This window comes from Ornithorhynchus anatinus, chromosome 11 (assembly GCF_004115215.2).
Source record: "Ornithorhynchus anatinus isolate Pmale09 chromosome 11, mOrnAna1.pri.v4, whole genome shotgun sequence".
Lineage (NCBI taxonomy): Eukaryota > Metazoa > Chordata > Mammalia > Monotremata > Ornithorhynchidae > Ornithorhynchus > Ornithorhynchus anatinus.
Window position 1 is genome coordinate 8,438,883 of NC_041738.1, and position 25,656 is coordinate 8,464,538.

At 48.5% G+C, this 25,656-nt stretch overlaps 1 long non-coding RNA gene across 1 annotated transcript; it reads right to left on the reverse strand.

Moving 5' to 3' along the window:
• Positions 1 to 49: 49 nt before the first annotated feature.
• LOC114815227 lies at positions 50 to 1,694 on the reverse strand. Its single transcript, XR_003762997.2, has 2 exons — positions 1,476 to 1,694; positions 50 to 253 (listed from the first exon to the last, which is right to left on the reverse strand). It is a non-coding gene; the product is annotated as an uncharacterized LOC114815227 (long non-coding RNA).
• Between the last annotated feature and the right edge of the window lie 23,962 nt (positions 1,695 to 25,656).

The window sequence follows — 25,656 nt, forward strand, 5'->3', positions numbered from 1 at the left end:
GGAAGGCATGGGATGTCACTATCTGACGCGAAACGGAGGTCAGAAAGAATGCACTGTGGAAGTTTTATTTAGAAGTTAAATAACTGAATAGAAAAACACCCCACACAGATCAGGATGGAAATCTTCGTTTTCTTCTTCTATTAAAGGTTTCTTGGACCGGATTAAGCTGTATTGCCAGTGATCTCACATCTCTGTAAGAGATGCCCATTAATGTAAGCATGCTTCCAAAACACCTTTGTTTTCTCTTATTCATCTGTGAAACAAATGCATGAGCTGGAAACGTCAAGGTCTATTGGCATTACACCTAGTAAAGACTGAATCTGAAATTCAGGTTGTGGCGGGGACGAAAATGTGCCCCAACCCCCCTAAAAAACCCCTATAATCACAAAGATAGTTGGTGGATTTTTAAGGTGAATTAAAAGCACTATCAATGGAGATTGATATCGCTGGGTAGGCAGCAGCAAGGTTGAGAGCTTACTGGGGTCCAGGTAAGTTGATAAAAAGGTTATCATTTGCTGCAAAGACACACCTCTAAAGCCCATCAGAGGCAGCTGGGGTTAGTAAATGGGAATACTAAAACAAGTAGATTCTATCTGTCTCAATTCTGGCCACAGTCTGCCCTGCCTACTGGATAAAATGGATTTGCAAGGGTGAGGAACCACTGAGCAAAAAAACTACAAATTTTAATGATCCAAGCCAGAAGGGGAAGAAAGCATGTAGGTTTAAATCATGCCCCAAAGACTTGGAAACGAAAATGAAGGCCAAACCCAGATTTAGTCCAGTGAAAATACGACTGTGGGATCCATTCAATCAGTTGTATTTATTGAGCGCTTACTATGTGAAGAACACTCTAAGTGCTTAGGAGAGTAAAATACAACAGAATTAGCAGATGAGTTCCCTGCCCGTAACACTGTTAAAAAAACAGACAAGGCTCTCGTAGCAGGACAGTTTCACTACCACCATTAGATACTTTACTCAGCATCAAATGGCAAGACAGATGGGTGTCAATCTGGAGGTCTTAACCTGGTCCCCTCTACCTTCCTCTCTTTCCTCTTCCCTGCCCTTTTGAAACTTTTCATTTAAGACTCCTTGTACCTGGTTGTCATAAACCATACCCCCGCTCTGCATTTCATCTCATTCCTTGTATTCACTGAAGCTGGCTGTAAAGCTTGAAGTTTTTGTCACGTTCTTTTCCCCAGAAGTTTAAGCTTTAGGTTAGCAAGAAGTGCGCCTTATTCATGGCTTTATAGTGGCCCTGGAGCATACGCTTCCCTTCCTCCAATGGTGACTGGTGACGGCTTTATATTGTTTACAGCTCTTTGCTACTCCAAGAGTGATTTGTGAGTCGTATATTCCATCCTGGAGTCGTGCTTAGCTTTAAAACATGCTCAGGTGAGACCTCATCCAGGAAGTTGGGTTAGAGAGCTGGTCTTTGAGGAAAAGGGGGGGAAAAAAGCATTCTGAATATTTCTCACCTCCTTGATGAATGAAAATGGTAACGGTTGCTGTAACCTCTTGCTGTAACTGTTGAACATCATTACTTGGCAGCTTCTGGAATTTATTACCCTTTCCTGTTCTCTCCTCGGTGATTTCACCACCACCACCACCACTCAACATCAAATGGCAAGACAGAATCCTAAGCACAAAACCTTGGAACCAAGTCCGTCGCCCGACCCTCAGCACAGTTGCCTGGGCTGGGACTGCGTAGAATACCCAAACAGCCAACATTCCGCGACTCAAAACCAGGCGAACAGAAGAAACGTTTTGAGGTTCTTGTAAAGCAGTGCCTTCCAGTATTGCATCCTACTTGAAAACTACTATCGCTCCCCACTTGAAAGAGAAGCAGTGTGGCCTAGTGGAAGGAGCACGGGCCCGGGAGTCAGAGGACCTTGTTTCTAATCCCAGCTGTCGCTTTTCTGCTGTGTGACCTTGGGCCAGTCATTTCAATTCTCTGTGCCTCAGTTACCTCAACAATCATTTCTGAGTGCTTACTGTGAGCAGAGAGCACTACATTAAGCGCTTGGGAAAGTACAATGTAACAGCTGGTAGACAGGTTCCCTGCTCACACTGAGCTTACAATCTAGAGGGGGAGTCAGACATTAATATAAACCAGGGCTGATGTTTGGCTTCAAGTCTCGGGGGGCGGTGGGGGCAGTTCCTAGTAGCCGTCAGAACGTCTGCCTTATTTCTTTGAGAGGTAAAACGGAGCCAAGGCCACCTATGATGCAGTTGTGTCACTTTAGATCTCTTGACTATTGAATCTCTTTTGGCCAAATGCCCAACATTTAAGGAGAGGAATAAACAAGAGTTAGAGTGAGACAGTCAGTTAATCGATGGTGTTTGTTGATCACCTACTGAGTGGAGAGCACCATCCTAACCCCTTGGGGAAAGTACAATGGAAACAGAATGCACATTCCCTACCCACAGGGAGCTTGCATTCTAGATGGGGAGATATACAATCTTACTTACAAATATCTCTATTAATGTCCTTTTACACCATCTAGGCTATAAACTCATTGTGGGCAGAGATTGTACCTGTTTATTGTTATATAGTTACATTGTATTCTCAGTACAGTGCTCTGCACACAGTAAGTGCTTAATAAATATGATTGAGATGGAGGGAGCAGAGAATACAGTGCCTGGCACATAGTAAGAGCTTAACAAATACTATAAGCAAGAAAAGCAGGAGGAAGAACAAGGCTAAAATTGGCAGTAGTGCGAATATACCTAGATGAAATAGTAAATAATGGAATGAACATATGAATATATATGTATACATACAAGTCTTAAGGATGGGGTTAAATATACAAGTGGTATGGATGACTATTGGGAATTATTCAGGGAGGGCTTCTGGGAGGAGGTGGAGTTTTTTAATGAGGACTTTGAGGATGGGGAGGACCATAGGCAGGTGGATTTTTTTGTGGTATTTGTTAAACGCTTATTATATCCTAAGCCCTGTACTAAGTGCTGGGATAGATACAAGCTAATCAGGTTGGACACAATCCACGTCCCACACGGGGCTCAGTCTTAATCTCCATTTTACACATGAGGCAATTTAGGCAGAGGAGTGAAATGACTTGTCCAAGGTCACATTGCAGACACGTGATGGTGTTGAAATTAGAACCCAGGTCCTTCTGACTCCCAGGCCTGTGCTCTATCCACTAGACCACACTGCTTCTCTAAAGTGACTTCTCTTAAATTAAGTGACTTGCCCAAGGTCAGACAGCAGACAAATGATGGATTTGGCCATTAAAGTTAAAATGACCCTCAGTGGAAAGTTCTCCAACTCACATTTCCGGGCTCCATCCATCTCCTGAGCAACCTCCCTGTCTGCCCTACCCAGTGGAGGCCCTTCATGTTCACGGGGAGTCTTCTTTTAACTGTCCCACCCCAGGTGAGGCCATGAGAAGGTAAGTGACTTGCCCAGGGTCACACAGTAGGTAAGTGGCAGAGGCAGAAGTAGAACCTGGGTCTTCTGGATTGCAGGCCCAGGCTCTTTTCCCCATCCTGGGACTAGGGATGGGACTGTCATCACCTTTGATGCCTTGCATGTTTATTTTGGCGCCGCCATTTTCGGGACTGGAATATCTATTTGTAAGGTTTGATTGTGCTTGTTCTCGGTGGTTTTTGAATGTAAAGGCCTCAGTTTGGAAATTCAATGAACAGGTGAAAAAATAAAGTACCCAGGAGTCAGGAACTATATATTGTGTGATAGACACTAGTAAACCTGTTCCCCTCCTGTCCTGAAGAATTATGTGAAGGCCAAAAGGACAGAGAAATCATGGTCTACCTCATGATGGAATGCCACTCATCCTAAATCCCAGAACAGAGAAAGAAAACCTTCTCTTCTCCTGATTTACATGGGCTCTTTTGATATCGCCGAATAATACTTCAACACCCCATGTCATCTTGTTCCTCCAGAATGAGTTTGGTTGAATTAATACTTCATCTCGTCGTTTCCCTGAAATAAATTTTACTACTCATTGGAAATATCATTCCAGTCGTTGGATAGAAAAAATGGCTCCAGGCCATTCCTAAGTCAACAGAGGGAGGAGAGGGGAGAATAAAATAAGCTATTCTCAGAACTGCTGTTATTTCTGTTTAGACTTACCCAATAATTCCTGGAGGACTGTCCCTCTCTCACTCAAATGCTATTATGACTCTCTAGGATCCCGTTGGCGCTTGATTTTATCCTCAGCTGATCTCATCAGGGAGGGGATGTTGGGACAGATCTGCTAATAATCGATCAATACTATTCATTGAGCGCCATTGGCACTTGGAGCATTGTATTGAGCATCTGGGGGAGAACAGTAGAGTTAGTAGACAGGATCCTTTACCCGCAAGGAGCTTATTATTTAACAGGGCTGTCCGAGAAAGAGATTCAGAAAACATGGTGAGCTACAGGCCGTCCTTCTAACTCCTGGAAAGGGTAGGTAATAATAATAATGATGGCATTTGTTAAGTGCTTACTATGTGCCAAGCCCCATTCTAAGTGCTGGAGTACATACAAGGTAATGACCCTGTCCCATGTGGGGCTCACAGTCTTAATCCCTATTTTACAGATTAGGTAACTGAGGCACAGAGAAGTTAAGAGACTTGCCCAAAGTTACATAACTAATAATTGGAGGAGCTGGGATTAGAATCCCAAGTGGGAAGCAGTGTGGCTTAGTGAAAAGAGTGCGGGCTTGGGAGTCAGAGGATGTGGGCTCTAATCCTGGCTCCAACACTTGTCTGCTGTGTGACCTTGGGCAAGCCACTTAACTTCTCCATTCCTCAGTTACCTCATCTGTAAAATGTGGTTTAAGACTGTGAGCCCCACATGGGAGAACCTGCTTACTTTGTATCTGCCCCAGTGCTTAGTACTGTGCCTGGTACATAGTGCTTAACAAATACCTAATGAAACAAATACCATTATTATTATTATTATTATTACTAAGCTACACTGCTTCTCTAGATAGAGACAAGGGGAAGGTCCAGGCCTCCCAAGGCTATCCAAAAGGAGAATTGGCTTCCTGAAGCTACAGATGGTGAAGTCTGGGTGAAGAGATGACTGTTCCTTGACCAGTCTGGGTTCCCCTGGTCTTCTGAGTTTCACTTGCCTGTTTTTTTGTTTTTAAATGGTATTTGTTAAGTACTTACTATGTGCCAAGCACTGTCCTAAGCAGTGGGGAAGATACAAGCTAATCAGGTGTGACAGTCCCTGTCTCCCAGGGGGCTCACAGTCTTAGTCCCCATTTTATGGATGAGGTCATCGAGGCACAGAGAAGTTAAGTGATTTGCCCAAAGTCACACAGCAGACAAGCGGCAGAGCTGGAATTGGAACCCATTATGACCTACAGGTAAGAATTGAATCCACCTTTACCACCCACCTAAGAGGCTATGAGGGTATTAAGGTGGACTCAGGTATGATCTCATAATTGAGTGGGTGGAAGAAAGGACAAGGAGGATGTGACTCATGTTGTCCCGGCATTAATCGCCTTCCTGTGATACTGGGAAATCCAGCGTTGAAGATCCAGCTGTGCCAGGTTTTCCTTGGTTTAGCTGCATGGCGGGAGATGAGGCAACTGAGACACATTGACAGAACTCCATCCATCCATAGTCAAACAATCCTCAATGGTATTTATTTAGCATTTACTATGTGCAGAGCACTGAACTAAGAGAGAGCTTGGGAGAGTACAACAGAATTTGCAGACACAATCCCTCCATAATCAGCTTGCAAGCTAGAGGACTGGATCCCCCTCCGTGTGAGGGCTCATTCGTTTCGTTCATTCAATCACATTTATTGAGTGCTTACTGTGTGCAGAGCACCGTACTAAGCGCTTGGGACAGTACAATACAACAACAAACAGGAGGTTGGATGGGATGGGGGAACCAGGAGATTGGGTTTAAGCCAAGAGAATGGGAGAGAGAGAGAGACTGCAGTCTAGAGTGCTCCCCGAGGCCTAAGTTCTGAATGGACTGGTCTTGATTCTGATGATCCAATCCAGCTCTCTAGTGGGTCTTCAACCGCAGATATACTAACGTTCCCTAATGGTGGAAATCTCCTTCCGGGGAGCCACAAAAAACCCAGCAGTCGTCCTTTGGACTCCCTGGTATCTCTCCTCTTACCTCTGTAGCTGCTGCTCCATCTATGATGCTCTGAAGGAACAGATTCCCTTCTCAGAGCGGGCTGGGTGAGACAAGGGGCTGGGGTTGTTAAGAAGGAGTGATGTTAGATGCCCATCTCAGAGGTCTCCCACTAGTCTCAACCGTTACTATCCCCTCCACCCACTCTCTCCAGACTATTCATTCTTTTCTCAGTCCCCTAACACTTTTCCAATCTGCTGTTTTTGCTCCTCTGATATCATTACATTCTTCTTTCTTACTCTCTCCCTTTCTTTCACTCTTGTAAACCGTCCTTTCCCTCTCCTCTTCCTTTCATTCTTACCTGTCATCTCTTCTTTTCCCACTGACCTTTATCATCCCTATTTTAATTGCTAATTATTCTGCTTTCTTTTTACTGCCTTTATTTTTCCCTTCCCCGGTCAATCAAGCAATCCATCGTATTTATTGAGCTCTTACTGTGTGCAGAGGACTGTACTAAAGCTCTAGGGAGAGTACAACACAACAATTTAACAGATACATTCCCTACCCACGAGCTTACAGTCCTCTTAAGGTACAGTCTTACCTCCTTTATCTCCTTCGGATCTTGTTCTTCTCCTTCACCCTCTTGTTCATTTTCTCCCCAATTTTCCCTCCTTTTTAGCTTAAACCGATTGGGGTTCATTTAGCTAGAAAAGCTGGGGGGGAGAAGGCATAGTAACTGTCTTCAAACAAACAGAGTTTTTAAAGGGAAGGCACGTCAGCTGATCTTCTCCATGTCTCCTGAGAAATAAGGAAGAGGCTTAAGGCAAAGCAGGAGAGGTTCTATAAGACCGTCAACATTGCAATTACTGGGTTAAACCAATGGTCTGCCCAGTTTAATATTTTGGAACCAGGATGCTTGGGAGGAGTAAAGTGAAGGTTGCCCTCTCAGATATCCATATGTACTATGAGTGACGTATCATCCCTGGAAAGCATCGTGGCCTACGTGAAAGAGCTCAGGTCTGGGAGTCAGAGGACCTGAGTTGTGACCTCAGCTCCGCTGCTTGCTTACTGTGTGACCATGGGCAAGTTATTTGGCTTCTCTGTGCTTGTCACCTATCTGTAAAATGGGGATTAAATCCTACACCCTCCTACTCAGATTGAACACCTCAGATGGGGCAGGGACTTTGTGTCCATTCTACTTAGTACAGTGCTTGGCATCTAGTAAGTGCTTAATAAATACCATTAAAAACCCAAAACCTGACTTTTTATCTCTGCTCAACTATTTAGGCCACACATCTGTGCATAATAATAATAATAATGATGGTATTTATTAAGTGCTTACTATGCGCCAGGCATTGTACTTTTGTGGACACAAGTAAATCGGTCTGGACACAGTCCATCCCATGCGGGACTCACAGTCTTGATCCCCATTTTACAAATGAGGTAGTTGAGGCACAGAGAAGTGAAGTGACTTGTCCAAGGTCACAGAGCAGACAAGTGGCGAAGCCCAGGACCTCCTGACTCCCAGGCTCGTGCTCTATAAATTATGCCATTCTGCTTCTCTAAAGGATAATCTAAATGGAGATTGATATTTTTTGTCTGACTGTAAGCTAGAACTGTTTAACTAGCAAGTAATGAATTATGGGAATGTGGGAAAGTTCAGAGTGCTACACCCTGGAGAAGAGAAACCATCAATCCTTAAATACTATTCATTTATTTTATTTTTATTATTATTATTGTTATTGTCGTTGTTATTTCTAGTACCCCCGTGAAATCCTGGAAGTATTTCACAAGGTTATCTCTGTCCTGGAACAACTTTCAGTGAGAGGCTTTTTTCCTAACGAAAGGTCTCGTCTGCCTCTGTTCTCCTTGGTATTTGAGGAAGACAGGCTTTGACAGGTTGGCAGGATAGAACGGGAGCCCCTGAGACACGGGCCTGGCCTCCAGGGCTGCCTTGGAATCGGAACCCCAAAATGGCACAGTCTGGAGAGGATCACCTCCCCGTCCAACAGACACTCTGAAGGCAAGGGGGAGGTCAGCAGGGCCTGGAGCCAAGCCCCACCGGAGAACCCGGTCACTGGGGAGGCGGCAGAAATAACCCCAGAAAAGATGGACCGGATGAAGCCCGCGGCATAAAACCGATCGAGGGTGAACAGCTGGGAGAGGGAAGAATAGAAAAGGCCACGAAGGAGCGAGGAAAAGGGATCGAGGCCAGTGAAGGGGCCACCAAACATGTGACATCTTTCTAAGTGTCACTCTTTTTCTTCCAAGAATCTCCCAACCACTGATCCGTGAGGAGCAGACATTTCAACTTCTGGAATGGAAGAAATTCATGACCCACTTAACTAGCAGCACTGGCTGGTTCCTGCTATACCTGAATATGTGCCAGTTATTAAAAAAAAAAGTCTGTTTTTCCCAAAGAAATATGAAACCCACAAGCTGCTTTCAACACAGAAATATCCCGTTTGCGTTGATGTCTCCCCTCTCCCGGGCGGCAGGGCGTCTCACGGCTGGCCCAGGGAGCCGGGGTCCGGGACGGGCCCCGAATTGTTGCCCTGCCACCCCCCGGTGCCCACAGGGCCCGCCTGGCCAGCTGCTGTTTGGGGCAGCCAAGACTCACCACGCCGCTCTTGCCACCCACCTCCCTGTTGTTCGGGAAATCGTCAGACCGTGAGGCTGTGGAAGGCTCTGTCCCGCTGGGCTCGCCAGCTGCCGCCGCTGCCACTACACCTTCCCTCTCTGTTTTGAATAAAACAGCAGCTCCCGGGCAGGGGACGAGTCAAAAATGCCCCTTTAAAAACAGGCCAAAGCACCGAGGCCCTTTCTCCGTCACTTCCCGGAGGTTCCGGCTTCCATTTGGACTCCGGGCGAGGAGCCAGGGATGGTAGCCAGAGTGAAAAACACAACCAAAGGTTCCAGCGATCGTGAGCCTGACTCTGCTATTGCTCCCGGCCTCCTCTTCCCGCATCCCCTCAGTGGATTAAATCCCGCTCAGGGGTAAACGGCCCAGAAAATAGCTCTTTGTCGCTCCCCACTTCAGCAGCCCCTCACGACGAAGGGGGCCGAGGCTGAGGCGAGGCAGGAGCCGAGTTCGCCTGGAGCTGGCCTCCCTTTCGGCTTCAGGCCAGGCAGAAAGCTGAACCTGGAGGCGGGACAGCACAGGCCAAGAGGAATGGAGAGTAAGGGCAATTACTGTCCAGTTCTTGCGGGCCAACAGGGTTTTCCAGGTGAGGGATCACACTGCCGAGAAGAGCCCCAGTGTCACGTGAAAGCTTGTTGGCTCACCAGCAAGCGAGCCAAGAAGGGTCTGCCCGGCCCATTCTCGTCTGGCTCGGATCAGCAGCGGTCCAACCTGCGTTTGCCTTGGGGAACGATCCCCATTTTCACAGGCATTGGGTCACCTCAGGAGGGGCTGTTTCAGTTCTGCCCCTCCCTCCTCCCTGTCCTCAACCCTGGAGTTCAGGGCTGAGGATATATCCGGTGGGGGTGCGGAGTGAGTGTCTCAATGAACCCAGCCGCTAGCCCTACAGAGCAGCTGCCGAACCTCCCAGAAAGCCCTAATACCCCCTGCCCCCAACAGAGTGGTCAATTCTTTTGAGGCAGGGGGGTATATTGGATTTGCTGTAGCCCAGGATGACTCCCCCAGGAGCCTTGATCTGCTCTGACCCAGACCCGAGTTAAAGAGGTTTGGGGGGAACCCCTCAAGGCCTCCAAACCTTGTCGCCAGTTATTCCAGAAGGGTGCTTCTGCTGATTAAATACATCTTGGCTGGCTGCTCTCCTCTGCTTGTGTAGACCAGGCTCGGCCGGTCAGGGCAGGGCCCCTGAGAATCTCGTTTTTGGAGCCCCAGAAGTAGAGGCTCAGGATTTTTGTGGAGAGACCAATGTCCTGCCAGGAAGATTTGTCTTTTACCAGAAGGGGGCAGGCGGTGACTTAACAAATCTCAGACACAATAGAAAAAGGCGAGTGGGCAGGAGGATGGGGGGGGGTGGAAAATACTGTTCTGAATTGTCCTAAACCAATTAGACCCTGACAGTGGTTCAGGGTAGAAGTATTTGTTATTGCTATTGCCAGGAGAAAAGAAAAATCAAAGAACAGTGGAAAAACAGATCCGATGGAAGTTGCTTTTTTGTATTACTGACCGTGATCTACATCGAGCGTGCGTGTATCTGAGAAACACGCCAAATGACCATTTTGCCAGTGCATCCTCGGTCTATTTGGTGCTAACCTGTCCTGTTCCTTTCACATCAGTCATTAAGATGCTCGCAGCCTACAACTACGAGTACAGACTTCCGGTTCTTCTAGCCAAACTGGGCTCAGATGTGATTTCTTTGCCTGCTGTAAACTGCCTCGGGGTGAGCCTTTTAGCAGTTTTGTGGTGCATCTGCTTCAGAAAACCTGTCATAAGTTCTCCCTGGATCTCTCCGCCTTCCTCCGAGGGCCCAGGTTTGCCGCACGAGTCTACTCCTCTGTGGATTAAAAGAACCTGCTCGGGTCTCTCAGAAGCTCAGAAGACTTGGACAAAGAGAATTTTAAAGTAATGATAAGACCTCGGCTCATTTTTACTGAAGCCTTGAGTTTTAGCCCTAAACTTGAAGGCCGGTATGTTGAAGGCAGGTTTTTCACATACAATATCGAAGTAGTTTATTTCAAACTCTGCATTTTGGTATACAGAATTTAAAATCAAAACCAGTCCCCCATAAAAACACCCCCACCCTCTCTCCCCCCGGGGTCAAGAGAAAAAAAACCCTGAACAACAACACAGCTCTCTTGGGGTGAGGGAATTCTTTGTGCCTAGAAAGGAGTTCTTTCCCGAGGTCAGTGAAGAGATGCCACAGCATCGTTACAGGGGGGTTCAGAAGCGGTTTCAACCAAAGTCTGGTTTTCGAGCCACAGTTTTTGCCTTGTAAAGCAGAGAAAGGGGGTGAAGCTCGGTTTTCCCATCAGCGATAGTTTTAGGGGCCCGAACAACTGGGCTCCAGATTTATTTGTGAACCTCCAAATCCACTTGGATTTGGGGGTGATATTAATTCAGCTGCCAATTTAGCCCAGGGTGCCTTTAATTAGGAAAACAGCATGGCATAGTGGATAGAGGCCTGGTGGCCTGAGAGCCAGGAGGTCATGGGTTCTAATTCTGACTGCCACTTGTCTGCTGTGTCGCCTTGGGCAAATCACTTCATTTTTCTGGGTCTCACTTAGCTCATCTGTAAAATGGGGATTAAGATTATGAGCCCCATGAGGGACAAGGGTTGTGTCCAAACCAATTTGCTTGTATCCGTCCTAGTGCTTCGTACAGTGTCAGGCATCTAGTAAGTGCTTAACAAATATCACAATTATTATTATTATTATTATTAATTGGGCATTGACTCCAAAAGGGAGCAAAATGCCTCTGCTCTCGGAAAACGTGAAGATGTTGAGTCCCCCGGCGACGCTTCAGGACCACCAATTCCTCTCCAGGAAGAGATGGAGGTAGCTTCCTGAAACCCACAGCTATGGGAACAACACATTGACCCAATTCTTGCACAGCTGGCCTGGTTCCAAAGTGCCATCCCCCGGCAGGGCGTCTCGGGCTCCAGGAGACGGGACTGAATGCCGAGCAGCTGCCAGAAGGAGCTGGAGATGCAGGGAAAGGGACGTCACTCAAAGTAAAACAAATCAGGAGTGTCCTTGAAAACAAACTGGCTGTGGGCACCAAGGTCTGAGCCTAGTGACCACCGGGAACCAACCGGCTAGATCCGAACAGGCTTTCGTTGTTCAGAACTGTCCGTCGTTAGATTATTGTCATTATAATGGTATTTGTAAGCGCTTATTATATGTCAAATGCTGTTGTAAGCGTTGGGGTAGATACAAGTTAATCAGATCAGACACAGTCCCTGTCCCACCGGGGCTCATGGTTTAAGTACAGGGGAGAACAAGTATTGAATCCCCATTTTGTAGCTGAGGAAACTGAGGCACAGAAAAGTGAAGTGACTTGCCAAAGGTCATGCAGCGGGCTAAGTGGCAGAGCAGGAATAAGAACCTAGGTCCAGTCACTCGCAGGCCTGTGTTCTTTCCATTAGGGAACATTGCTTCTTAAATCCCAAATGAGCCCTCAAAGGGAGTACGGCCCTAGATTAGGCACTTGGGGATGATGTTGGAAACCATACCTGATCCCTGCCTTTAGGGAGTTCACAAATAAATAAAGAGGCAGTTTTAAAGGGCAGGAAGAAATAATAATAATTATGATAGTATTGTTCAGTGTGCCTAACTCGGTACCAAGCGTTGGGAGAGATACAAGATAACCAGGTTGGACACAGTCCCTGTCCCACTTGGGACTTATGCTCTAAGTAGGAGAGAGAACATGTATTGAATCCCTACTATTGCAGATGAGGAAACTGAGGCACAGACGATCAAGTGGCTCGCTCAAATTTACACATCAAGAAAGTGGCAGAGCTGGTATTGGAAAACGGGTCCTCTGACTTGCCAAGTCACTAGGCCGAGAGATAGTGTGGTCTAGTGAAAAGGAGTCAAGAAGACTCAGATTCTAGTCCCATCTCTGACCTGCTGCATAACCTTGGGCAAATTATTTAACCGCTCTGGGCCTTGCTTTCTTCAACGATCAGGTACCAGCTCTCCGAACCTCTGAGATTGTGAGCCCATTGTGAAGTGTCTGATCTGATTATCTTGTCTCTCTCCCAGACTTTAGCAGAGTATTTATAAAGTAAGCACCTCTTATTTACCATAGCTAATACTTGAGTCAACTGTACCAGTTTGGTAGGGCCTACCCCTGTAAGGAGCTCAGAAGAGTGGGCCAAACAGCCACTCTCAAATCAAAATCAAAACAAATCAACGACATTTATTCAGTGCTTAAGCCATGCACAGAACACTATACTAAGCGCTTGGGAGAGTACAATACAACAGAATTAGCAGAAAGTTCCCTAACCATAATGAGCTTACAGTCTAGCAAACTAGCAGTCTAGCATCCTCTCTCTCTGTCTCCTCTCCTATCTCCTCACGGGCTACTGCTTTGGGCCTAAGGATAGCACAGCATGGTACTTTTGGTGTGCACGGAGCAGGCGTGAAGGTAAACTGGAATGGGTTGGAACTCGGTTGCAGTAAAATACAAATTTCTGACATTGGGGTATCAACCAGTGGTATTTACTGAGTGCTTATTGCATGCGGGACACTGCACTAAGTGTTTGGGAGAGTACAACACAGTTAGCAGACAAGTTCCCTGCCTACAACGAGCTTACAGTCTAGAGTGGATAAAGACGATTTTGCCGCTGGCAGCGGCGGTGGGTTGCAGCGGGCCATTGCTCCAGCTCTTTCGGCCGCTGAGGTGAGTACCCTACCCAGGGGGGTCTGGGCTGGAAGGGGCTGCAGGGCGTCTCCCCTCCTTCTCGCCCTCAGGTCCGCTGCCCCTTGTTTGGCAACAACCACAGCCCCGCTTTATTTACTTTATTGACAAAGCCCTGGGCTGCGTTCCTCATGTTAACTTTGGTTTCAGGTGTGTGACTTCACGTGTGTGCCTAGATGAACCATCAGAGAAAGTTGGTGTCTGATTTGATTACATCACCTCTACTCCAAAATTTAGCGTAGTGCTTGGCACATAGTAAGCCCATAACAAACCCCACATTTATTATTATTAGTAGGACTTGGTCTAAGTCCCCCCTTCCCTCCTCTCCCCCCACAACCTTGCTTGACGTTCGATCGAAAGGAATTTTTTACTTTCACCCCAGTGTAGGGCTCGAGGTTGGATTCTCTGATGATGGCCGGAAAGGGCAGAACTTTGATGCGGCAGTGGTCGGGGGTCGGGGGGCCGGGTGTCCTTCGGACTTGCCCTGTCAGACACCGACCCGAATCTTTGCCACCTCATCAGTGAGAGTGCCCATTGCCTTCCCACTCTAATCAGCAGGGCCCAAGTGTCCCCCCACTCACCCAGCCCGCCCCAGCCGAGCCCAAGTTTCCACCCAGTCATCCTCAGCCTCTTCTCCGGAAGCACGGAGAGCGGTGGGGAGAGAGCAGGCTGGTGTGTGTGGCGTGTGTGACGCCGAGCGTGCCGATGATAGAGATATCAGCCAGCGGTAGACTCATGCAGCGTGTCATCCAAAAAGAAAATCAATTTTAAACATCAGATGAAATATGACAGGCGTTTTAAGGATATATTTTACAAGGGCTGCTCCCGGAGAGGAACCAAGTTGGTAAGCATGTTGCTTTCTTCGCTGCTGAGCGATGTAAATGACTTTTGACGTCCCACCTTCTCCTAGCTTGGGAGTTATCCCCGCTGCCGTGGCCTTGGTTCGCTCTGAAAGGTTGAATCTGCCCCCCAGGGAAGGTCACTTTCAAATGTCTCAGCCTTTCAGCCCCTCAGCTCCTCAACCCTACGGCACTTAAGTCCGTAGTCATAATTTCTTTTTCTATACTGATGTCTACCTCCCCATCTAGATGGTAAGCTCGTTGTGGGAAGGGCACATTTTCTACCAACTCTGTTATATTGTACTCTCCTTAGCAGCATGGCCTAGTGGATAGAGCACCGACCTGGAGGTCAGAAGGTCATAGGTTCCTATCTCAGCTCTGCCGCATAACTTGCTGTGTGACCTTGGGCAAATCACTTGACTTCTCTGGGCCTTGGTTACCTCATCTGTATAATGGGAATTGAGACTGTGAGCCTCACGTGGGACAAGCTGATTACCTTGCATCACCCCCAGCACTCAGAACAGTGCTTGTCACATAGTAAGCGCTTAACAAATACCATTAACATTATCAGTGCTTAGAACAGTGCTTGGCACATAGTAAGTGCTTAACAAATACCATCATTATTATTATTAGCACTTAGTTCAGTGCTCTACACACAGTAAGTGCTCAATAAACATCACTGATCGATTAATGGTTTGAATCCCAAGGAATACTTCTCAATTCAACCGTTCTGGAATGAACTTGGAAAGAGTTTCCCCCAATTTAAGGTTGGATGGGATTACCCTGTCCTCTGTCTACCCACCCCCACAACACACACACACACACACACACACACTCAAATACACACACACACACACACAAATACACACACACACACACACACCAGAGGAGAATCTGTTCACATTTTAATGACTTCTCCTTTGGTTCTTGTTGTCAAGAAGCAGCTCCTTTAGCTAACTTAAATCTCTCCCACAGCAGCTAAATTCTTACTCCACTGATGATGATGATAATTACGGTTTTTTATTAAGCATTGACTACATGCCAAAGCACCATACTAGGGTAATACCAGTTCATCAGGGCTCATAATCTGAGAAGTAAGAAACAGACATCTTCTCCTGGAGTTGAGGCCCAGAGATGGTAAGTGATTTCTCCAAATCACCCAGCAGGGAAGTGGTGGGGTTGGGGTTAGAGCCAAGGTCTTCTGACTCCCAACCCCATACTCTTTCATCATCATCATCATCATCATCATCATCATCATCAGTATTTGTTGAGTGCTTACTGAGTGCAGAGCACTGAACTAAGCCCTTGGGAGAGTCCATTACAACAGACACATCCCCTGCCCACAGTGAGGTTGAAACCAAATGTCCCTGCTTCTGACAAAGCCTAAATACCCCCCCCCCCCCCCACCAATCCCAGGTCCTATTGCAATTGTTTGTTCTCTTTTCATGTAAATGCTACTGGCAGAAAATCCACCCCTCCCGCCTTTTAAGTTTTGGGCAACGTAATTTCTCTCCCAGGGAGCTGCAGACAGGACCAAGTCTGATTGTGGGAGATGTCTCCCTTCCGGGTGACCTTGTAGTGATTGCCACTTAGCCATGCTCTGCAACTTTTCCATTCTCAGCCAGGACCACTCTTCCTCAAGATCACCCCTTCTGCGGGGCAGAAGCTCCATCAGAGCTAGCCACGGCTCCTCTCTGCCTCCCTGGAACCTTACTTCCCGAAACCTGAGTAATTTATTTACATTAACATCTTTCTCCCCCTCTAGACTGTAAACTTGCTGTGGACAGGGAATGTGTCTGTTATACTGTTATATTGTAGTCTTCTAAGCACTTAGTACAGTGCTCTGCACCACAGCCAACACTCAATAAATGCGATTGACCGACTAACTGGCTCCTTCTGGAATCCTCTGGTTCATCCCCAAGGTGTCCACCTGGATGAGACACCATCCAGGAGTCAACAGGCAGGAATCGTGACCGCTATTTCTGTTGTATTGGATTCTCCCAAGCACTTAATACAGTGCTCTGTAAGCACTCAATAAATACCACTAACTGATTTTTTTAATGATATTCGTAAGGGCTTACTATGTGCCAGGCGCTGTACTTAGAGCTAAGGTAGATACAAGCTAATCAGGTTGGACACAGTCCCTGTTCCACACGGGGCTCACACTCTTAATCCTCATTTTACTGTTGAGGGTAAATGAGTCCTTGAGAAATGAAGTAACTTGCCTAAGGTCACACAGCAGGCAAGCAGCAGAGCTGGGTTTACACCCCAGGTCCTTCTGACTTCCAGGCCCGTGGTCTACCTACCAGATCATATTGCTTCTCAGTTGATTAATGGGGGCCACCACCGGACCCTGGGCTGCAGTGGGTGGGGAGGGAGGAACCCTCCTACTCTATTTAAGGGTGGCTCGCGGCTCTCCATAGAGTCAACTGAAAACAGGATCAAGAGGTGGAGAGGAAAGTTGGAGCGTGCATTCTCCATGAATAAAACATGGGGAAGAGGGAGGAGGAAGCGGCTGCTTCTTGGAAAAACTGAGAACATAAATTGTGGCAGATCAATTCCCTCCAATTTCGTGGGGGTGGCTTTGGAGGCCTCAGCGAAGGGACTCAGAATTTATGAGTGAAAAAGAGTGATGATGAGGGGAGGGTGGCGGAGGCGTATGGGGATTTAATGGGAAAGAGGAAAGGGAGCTGGAGCGGCATCCTAATCCAGGCTGGTTGTGACCAAGATGACTAGATGGGAAACTCCCTGAGGGCAGGACTGGTTCTGTTTGACTTGTTCTGTTTTGTACTCTTACTGCCAAGCTTTAGAGGGTGAAAAAAATGCAGTTTAATGATGGCTTGCACAAGGTCACCCAGCAGGTAAGTGGCAGAGCTGGTATTAGAACTCAGGTTCTCTGATTCCCCAGGCCAGGTTTCTTTCCATTAGATTTTTTTATGGTATTTATTAAGTGCTTACTATGTGCCAGGCACTGTACTAAGCCCTGGGGTAGACACCAGGTAATAAGGTTGGACACAATCCATGTCCCACATGGGGTCCAAATATGGGAATCCATAGTCAATCCCCATTTTACAGAGGAGGTAACAGAGGCCCAGAGAAGTGAAGCAACTTGTCCAAGGTCACCCAGCAGACAAGAAGTGGAGCCAGGATTAGAACCCAGGTCCGCCTGACTCCCAAGGTCTGGCTCTATCCAGTAGGCCACACTGCTTCTCCAAGATTATACACTTCTTGTGGGCAGAAATCATGTCGACTATCCTGATTGTATTATACCTTCCCAAGGACTTCATATAGAGGTCTCTGCACCCAGTAAGCGCTCAATAAATACTGGCGATTGACAGTCTGATCTAAGACCCACGGCCAAGAGTCCTGTGAGAGCTGAAAAGGGAGGATCGTGAGGACGATTCGCTGTTCCCAAACATGCCACACATGGTGCCTGCAAAGACTTTTCTCTTTAATTTCCAGTTATAAAATTTTATAGGCAATTGAAAAAACGAACCATGTTAATTGGTCTAAGCGGGGGTGTTCTGTTCCTTCAGACGACGGCAGACGTCGGAGGATCGCTCGCAGCCCAGACGTACACCAGCTGAGGAAAAGGGCACCACCTGGAAGGGAGGCTTTCGGATTCCCAGCACAACCTGAGGTCAGAGGTTTTCGCAACTGGCCTTCCAACCTGGACGGCAGCATCTCCCGGCAAGTTCCGGCCAGAGAAGGTGGCTTCCTTCAGGGCTGGGGCGGTGAAACAAAGCCACTGGTTTAGGGTCTCCAGCCACCCCTAGGACCCTCTCCGATATCCGTCTGGCACAGCAGGGTGGGCCGAGGCTTAGATGCAGCAGAAGCACTCATTAAAAACCATTTTACAGTTGAGGTGACTGAGGCCCAAGAGAACTGAAGTGAGTTGTCCAAGGTCACACAGCAGTTGAGTGGTGAAGCTGGGGTTAGAACACAGGTCCTTCTTACTCCCAGGCCCGTGCTCGATCCACTAGGATCACACTGCTTCTCAAATGATTGATTGATTGATTAATGGGGGGCAGTGCTGGGGGCTGCAGTCAATTTAAGGGAGGCTCATGGCTATCCATAGAGCCAACTGACTCTATGCCATTAGGCACTGATTGGATGCCAACAGACTGGGAAGCGGCCTGGGAGTCAGGGGCCGAGGATGACAGAGGTGATTTTCATTCATTCATTCAATCATATTTATTGTATGCAGAGCACTGTACTAAGCGCTTAGGAGAGTACAATGATAATTGAATACAATTGGCATAAATACTGATATTTGACTTCCCCTCTTATTCGATCGTATTTATTGAGCGCTTACTATGTGCAGAACACTGTACTAAGCATGTCTCTGACCTCAGCAGCTGGTAACCTTGACCCCGAAGACATTTTTAGATACAATTTGTCCCAGACACTGATCCCTTTCCCCTGCAGTCCTGGGTGAGATAACCAGAGGAAAGCCACAAAAGCTCTCGGGGGGCTCTTCTAGATGGTTAACTCGGTGTTTTTTTTTTTCTTAAGGGTATTTGTTAAGCGCTGACTATGTGTCAGGCACTGTAATAAACTCTAGGGATGATACAAGTTAATCGGGTTAGACACAGCCCATGTCCCACATGGGACTCACAGGTTTCATCCCCGTTTTACAGATGAGGTAACCGAGGCCCAGAGAAGTGAAGTGAGTTGCCCACCGTCACACAGCAGATATGAGTGTCAGAGCTGGGATTAGAACGCAGGTCCTTCCGATTTCCAGGTGCGTCTTATATCCACTAAGCCACACTGGTTCTCTTGATCTCACTGCGGTCAGAGAACAAGACTGCGAATTCTGTTGTACTGTACTCTCCCAAGGGCTTAGTACAGTTCTCTGCACAAAGTAAGTGCTCAATAAATACCATGGATTGAATGGGAAGACGGTCATCTCTGGAGTGAGGCCACCACAGGGATGGGAGGCAGAGCTCTCCCGGACACCGCAGAGGAAGGAATCCTAGTGTTGAGAAAGTCCCGCTGGGAAGTCCTTTCAGGGGTGGGATGGTGGCGGGGTGGGGATGGGGGTTATCCCACTCGAGCTTCGAAACACCCCAAGAAGCTGGGTGGCGTGGGGCTTTGGCTACACTGCGGGAAGACCAAGAGCTGAGTGGCTGTTGGCAACACTCCTGCTGCAGGAGATGGGATGGACCCATGGAAGAACAGGTGCCGTCTGGGTAGTAGCTCTGCCCGCCCCCTCACCCCCAGTTCCAATCTCAGGGTCTGCCTCAGGCCGGGCAGCTAACGCCCACAGCCACAGACTGGTCCTTGGATATGGAAGGCGGAGGAGAGCAGCACCCCTCCGCTCTTCGAGCCTGGATTCGGGGGTGCAGGGAGGAGCCGCTGCAGGCTCCCTTCCTAAGGATGGCCGTACTGGGGTGACTTCTGTTCTTGGCTGTCATTCTTCCCGGAGCCAAAGGGGCCCCGAGGGACCCCATTAGATTGATGGAAGTTTCCTGGCATTGGGGTGGTTCTCTGGCCTAAGATCTCTGGGAAGAGAAGAGGAGGAGGTGTTGAATTCAATGAACCGATCTATCAGACATATCGATTGAAGGAAGGGTGAATAAAAGGAACAAATCAGGGCGACACAGAAGGGAGTGGGAGAAGAGGAAATGAGGGCTTAGTCAGGGAAGGCCTCTTGGAGGAGATGTGCCTTTCAATATGGCTTTGAAGGTGGGGAGAGCGATTGGCTGGCGAATAGGAAGAGGGAGGGCGTTCCAGGCCAGAGGCAGGATGTGGGCGAGAGGTTGGCAGAGTGCTAGATGCGATTGAGGTACAGTGAGTAGGATAGCATTACAGGAGCGAAGCGTGCAGGTTGTAATGTAGCAGGAGAGAGGTTAGGTGAGGTAGGAGGGGGCAAGGTGATTGACTGCTTGTACTCTCTCAAATGCTTTGTACAGCGCTGGGTACACAGAGAACCTAAATACCATCGACTGATTGATTGATTGATCGTCCTGCCAAGCAGCAGGTGCATTGGCAGGAGAGAAAGGCAGCGGCTGTTGCTGTTTGCACGTCTGCTGCTCCCGCTGTTCCGGAGGCAGAAGCCGTCACCGCTGCCGACAAGCCCGCCTTGAGGAGAGAAGAGCCCACCTTGGGCCTGCCTGGCCCGGGCTTCGCCTTCTGAGGAGGGGTGGGTCGTCAGGGGGGACGGCCCCACCTCTGCCACTGCTTCTCATTCTCCCCGGAGGTCCGAGGGCTCCGGCGAAAGCCATCTGTTCCTCCAGGATCGGCCCAGCCGGGCCGGAGGCTTCTTCTGAGCGAGGGCCGGCACGGCGTCCGGCAAAGATCTCGAGCGGCAGCGTGACCTCACGGAAACGGCGTGGAGGCCGAGAGGCAGAGGTTTTGCGACCTTGGGCAAATCACTTCACCTTTTTGGGTCTCAGTTTACTCATCTGTAAAATGAGGATCAAGATGCCTCTCTTCCTACCCCTTATTTGTGAGCACCCTGTGGGATGGAGCCTGTAGCCCAAATTGATTATTTATTTTACTTTATGGCATTTGTTAAGTGCTTACTATATGATGGGCACTATTCTAAGCGCTAGGTAAATACGAGCTAATCGGATTGGACACAGTGTCTGTCCCACATGAGGCTCACAGTCTTAATCCCCATTTTACAGATGAGGCAACTGAGGCACAGAGAAGTGAAGCAACTTGCCCAAGGTCACATAGCAGACGAACACGGAGCCGGGATTAGAACCCAGGTCTTTCTGACTTCTAGGCTCTAGTCACTAGACCACGCCGCTTCTCTAATTGTCTACTTCTCTGATTGTATTCTGTTTCAGTGCTTAGTTTGGCACCTAGAAGGGGCTAAATAAGTTCCAAAATTATTATTTTCATTAGGCGGCTTGGGTGTGTTTTAACCTCCTCTACTTCTGCCAAGAACCAACGGGGACCAAAAGAGGGGGACGGCATGATGGCTCAGGTGGTGTTTTAAACCTGGGCTCTTTCCGGCAGCCCCAGCCCGGTGTCATTTCTCCCCCCTCCCCCCATACGACCTCCCGACCCCGGTGTCCGAGCCATCCCTGCCAGCGCTAGGCCAGAGGGGGCAGCCACGGCTGTCAGGGCAGGAGGGAGCCGCCGGTGGAAGAGGCCGACGAGGCGGAGAGGGAAGATGCCGGTTTGATTTATTTGTTTTCTCTGATGAGGATCCCATCTGGTGGTGCTCAGGCAGAGATGGCTGACCTGTCCAGAAGTTACTGATCCACACACAATCCTCTCCCGCCAGGGCCGGCGCTTGTGCACAGACACGAGTAACACGGCCGGGTAAGAGCACGAGTCGAGACGGAAGGAAGGAGGGGCTGAGGGCTCCAGATGCGGTGAGGCGGGTGTGGGGGCCCGGCAGCCAGGGTTGAGGGGAAGCCTCCCTCTCCCAAAGGGCCTGGGTCCTCGCAGGGGAGAGAGGAAGAGGCCGTGCGGCTGCAGTCTCCCCTTCCTGTCAAGAGTTCCCACGTGCTGCGTGGCAGATGAGGCCGAGGGCCACACGGGTGCCTTTTCGGGCTCCGCAAAGGATGGGGTCTCCTGATGCAACCTTCTCGAATTGGGTGGGCCCTCCTCCCTCCCTCCCTGATTGCCTCTCTACCTGTCTGTCCTCGAGGGAAGCAGGGTGGTCTAGTGGATAGAGCTCCAGCCTAGGAGGCAGAAGGACCTGGCTTCTAATCCTGATTCTGCCACATGTCTGCCGGGTGACCTCTGGGCTGTTACCTCTTCCGGAAAATGGGGAGTAAACCTGTGAGCCCATGTGGAACATGGACAGTCTGCAGCCTAATTTGTTCGTATCTACTCCACTGCTTAGTACAGTGCCTGGCACATTAGTCGGCACTTAGAAAGTACCATTAAAAAAAAAAAGGAGGAAGGAGCGGCAGTGATGGAAGAGGAAGAGGATGGTGACAGCGAGCGGATGGGCAGAGCCCCGGGGCTGCCAAAGCTGCTGCATGCTTCCTGGGACTGGAAGTTCATGAAGGCACATGCACATGCATGCACACTCACATGCACACACACACGCAGTCACACGGATTCACATCCCTGCACCTTCACACAGAAGTGACTGGCCCGGACTGGCCCGTTTTGAAGAGCAGAGTTATCAGCTCTCCATCCGGGTCTTACCAGCCCGGAGTGGTCCAAACCGACTGCCTAACTTCCCTAACCGGAGGAGCAGGTCAAAGAGCCCACAAGGGAAGCAGTTCGGTGCTGCCCATCAAGCAATCAAAGAAGCAGCGTGGCCTAGCGGAAAGAGCTCGGGTCTGTTCATCCCCCTACACTGTAAATTCACTGTGGGCTGGGAACGTCTCTGTTACACTGTTGTATTGTAATTCCCCAAGCCCTCAGTATAGTGCTCTGCACACTGTAAGCACTCAATAAGTGTGATTGGCTGACTGACTGGCTGAATAATACCGGCTCTGACACTTGTCTGTTATGGGACCTTGAGCCAGTCACTGTGCCTCAGTTTTCTCATCTGTCAAGTGGGGATTAAATCCTACTCCCTCTTTCCTCTTTGCAGAGGCCTTCCCAGACTAAGTGCCCCTTTTCCTCCCCACCCCGACCCCTCCCAATTGCCCCGACTCGCTCCCTTCGCTTCGCCCCACCTCCCCGTGACACTTGTGCATATATGTACATATTTATAATTCTATTTATTTATAATAATGATGTGTTTATACCTATAATTCTATTTATTTATATTGATGCTACTCATGCCTGTTCACTTGTTTTGATGCCTATCTCTCCCCACCCAATGTGAGCAGGAATTGTCTCTATTTGTTGCTGAATTGTACTTTCCAAGCGCTTAGTACAGGGCTCCGCACACTGTGAGTGCTCAGTAAATACGAGTGAATGAATGATGAGCCCTTGTGGGACAGGGACTGTATCTGATCTGATTATCTTGTATTTATACCAGGGCTTAGTACAGTGCTGGGCACAAAGTAAGCATTTAAATATCATTATTATTATTATTATTATCCTTATCATCACCATCAACAATGGTATTTATTGAGCACTCAAGTGTGCAGAGCCCTGTATTGAGTGCTTGGGAGAGTAAAATGTAGTAGAGTTGGGAGACACAATCTCTGCACCCAGGGAGTTTATTGTCTAGAGAAGGCGCTTGTGGGTCTTAATAATAATAATAACAATAATACTAAATCTAATATTTGTTAAGCTCTTACTGTGTGTCAGGCACTGTACTAAGCACTGAGGTGGATACAAGCAAATCGGGTTGGATACAGTCCTTGTCCCAAATGGGGCTCGCAGTCTCAACCCCCATTTTACAGAAGAGGAAACTGAGGCCCAGAGAAGTGAAGTGACTTGTCCAAGGTCACACAGCAGACACGGGGCAGAGCCACGATTAGAACCTATTAGAACCCACAGCCTTCTGATTCCCAGGGCCGTGCTTTATCCACAACACCATGCTGCTTCTCTGACTCCGGGCTCCGCTGCCCTAATAAGGCAAAGGTCAACTACTTCCCCGGACTCACCACCCCCGGGCCCTGTTCAGGGACTAAATTCATTCATTCAATCCTATTTATTGAGCGCTTACCGTGTGCAGAGCACTGTACTAAGAGCTTTGGAGAGTACAAAACCACAATAAACAGAAAGGTTTCCTGCCCACAAGGAGCTAACACTCGAAACTGATCAGAGGAGGCTCCTGTTCCTGGAAGCTGGACCTGCAGTGGCCGGTGGGAGGTTCCGCCAGGCCCCTTTGCCCTTGCCCCTGCCCCGGGGAACACCGTCTGTCTCTTAAAACAAGTTTCTGTGGGCACCTCCCATCGTCACCCCTCCCAGGCTCCCCCAGGTGAGTCCCGGGTGGCTACATGTTCAAGGAGCCCCCAGAGAGGGGACATTCTGCTCTCCACCCCCTGGAGGCTCTTCCTCCGTCTCCGTTGCCAGGTAGTCCACCGCCCGGGGTGCCCGGAGATGAACTCTCCTTGCCCCCGTCACCCACGGCCCTGCCTAGTTCCTCTTCGTGAGCGGCTTGCGCTTCTGGGCTTCCCGTTCCCGCTCTGCCCCTCCTGCCCCTCGCCACCTGGCACCCGGAAATTCATCCCTGTCGCCCAGGCTGGTGAAAGATGAAATATTTCGATTAATTAAGGATCAGCAGAATATGCTGCGAGGAACAGATGAAATATGCTTCGTAAATAAATCTTTAATTATTCTGAATTTCCAACCTGAAATGGCGAGCGACCCCTCTCCCCGCCCCCACCCTCTCCAGGGGGAACATATATGTATAATCGAAATGGCAGAATAATAAACCGCTGCTAGGGTTCTGTCACATGTTTAATCAATTCCTGCCCCTTTCTTACACAAAAATTGAACTGTTCAAATTTAAGCAGCGTGGCCTGCTGGAAAGAGCATGGCACCCCCTGTCAGAGGACCTAGATTCTAATCCTGACATCACCACTTACCCACTGTGTTGTCTTGGGTAAGTTTCACTTATAGGAATAATAATAATAGTGGTATTTTTTCAGCACCTATTACGTGCCAGGCTCTGTACTAAGCTCTGGGGTGGATACAAGCAAATCGGGTTGGACGCAATCCCTGTCCCGCATGGGGCTCACAGTCTTCATCCCCGTTTTACAGATGAAGTAACTGAGGCCCAGAGTATTGAAGTGACTTGCCCAAGGTCACCCAGCAGACAAGTGGCGGAGCCAGGATTAGAACCTATGACCTTCTGACTCCCAGGCCCTTGCTCTATCCACTCCATCATCCTGCTTCTGAACTTAACTCCTCTGTGCCTTAGTTTCCTCATTGGTAAAGTGGGGATAAGGCATCTCCCTTCCCATTAGACTGAGAATCCCATGTTTAGACACAGATTGGGTCCCAATCTCATTGACTTGCTTCTACCCCAGCGCTTAAATCAGTGTTTAACACATAGTAAGTCCTTAACAATTATTATTAGAGGAGCCCAGTCACTCCCTCCTAGGAGCTGTGGGACCACTGGGGACAGAGTGGAATGCCCCCCCACCCATACTGAGAGTGGGGGCGGGGTTGGGATTTACTGTGGAGGAGGCGGAAAGAGAAGGGATTCATTGAAATTCTAAACAATTTCTTTAAGGTAACAATAGAACAGTTAGGGAATATATTTTCATCACAGGTTTGTGACTTGGCTCACGGTAATATCTACTGCTATTATTTCCACCTCTAGGATCTCTAAAGGGAAAGCCAGATTGTTGGATCAGGGTCATTTCTGCCTGGGGCAAGTAATTCCAAAGCTTGGCCTGGAAGTTCTGTTTCTGTGCTGCTAGTGACCTCTCTTTCCCCATGTTGTCTCAGCAAGAAAATCTATATGTGGAAAAAGAAAATGGATGCAGGAATTGGGAGAAAAGGAGAGAATGGAGTTCGTTGTGGTCAGGGAATGTGTCTGTTTATTATTGTGTTGTATACTCCCAAGTGCACAGTACAGTGCTCTGCACA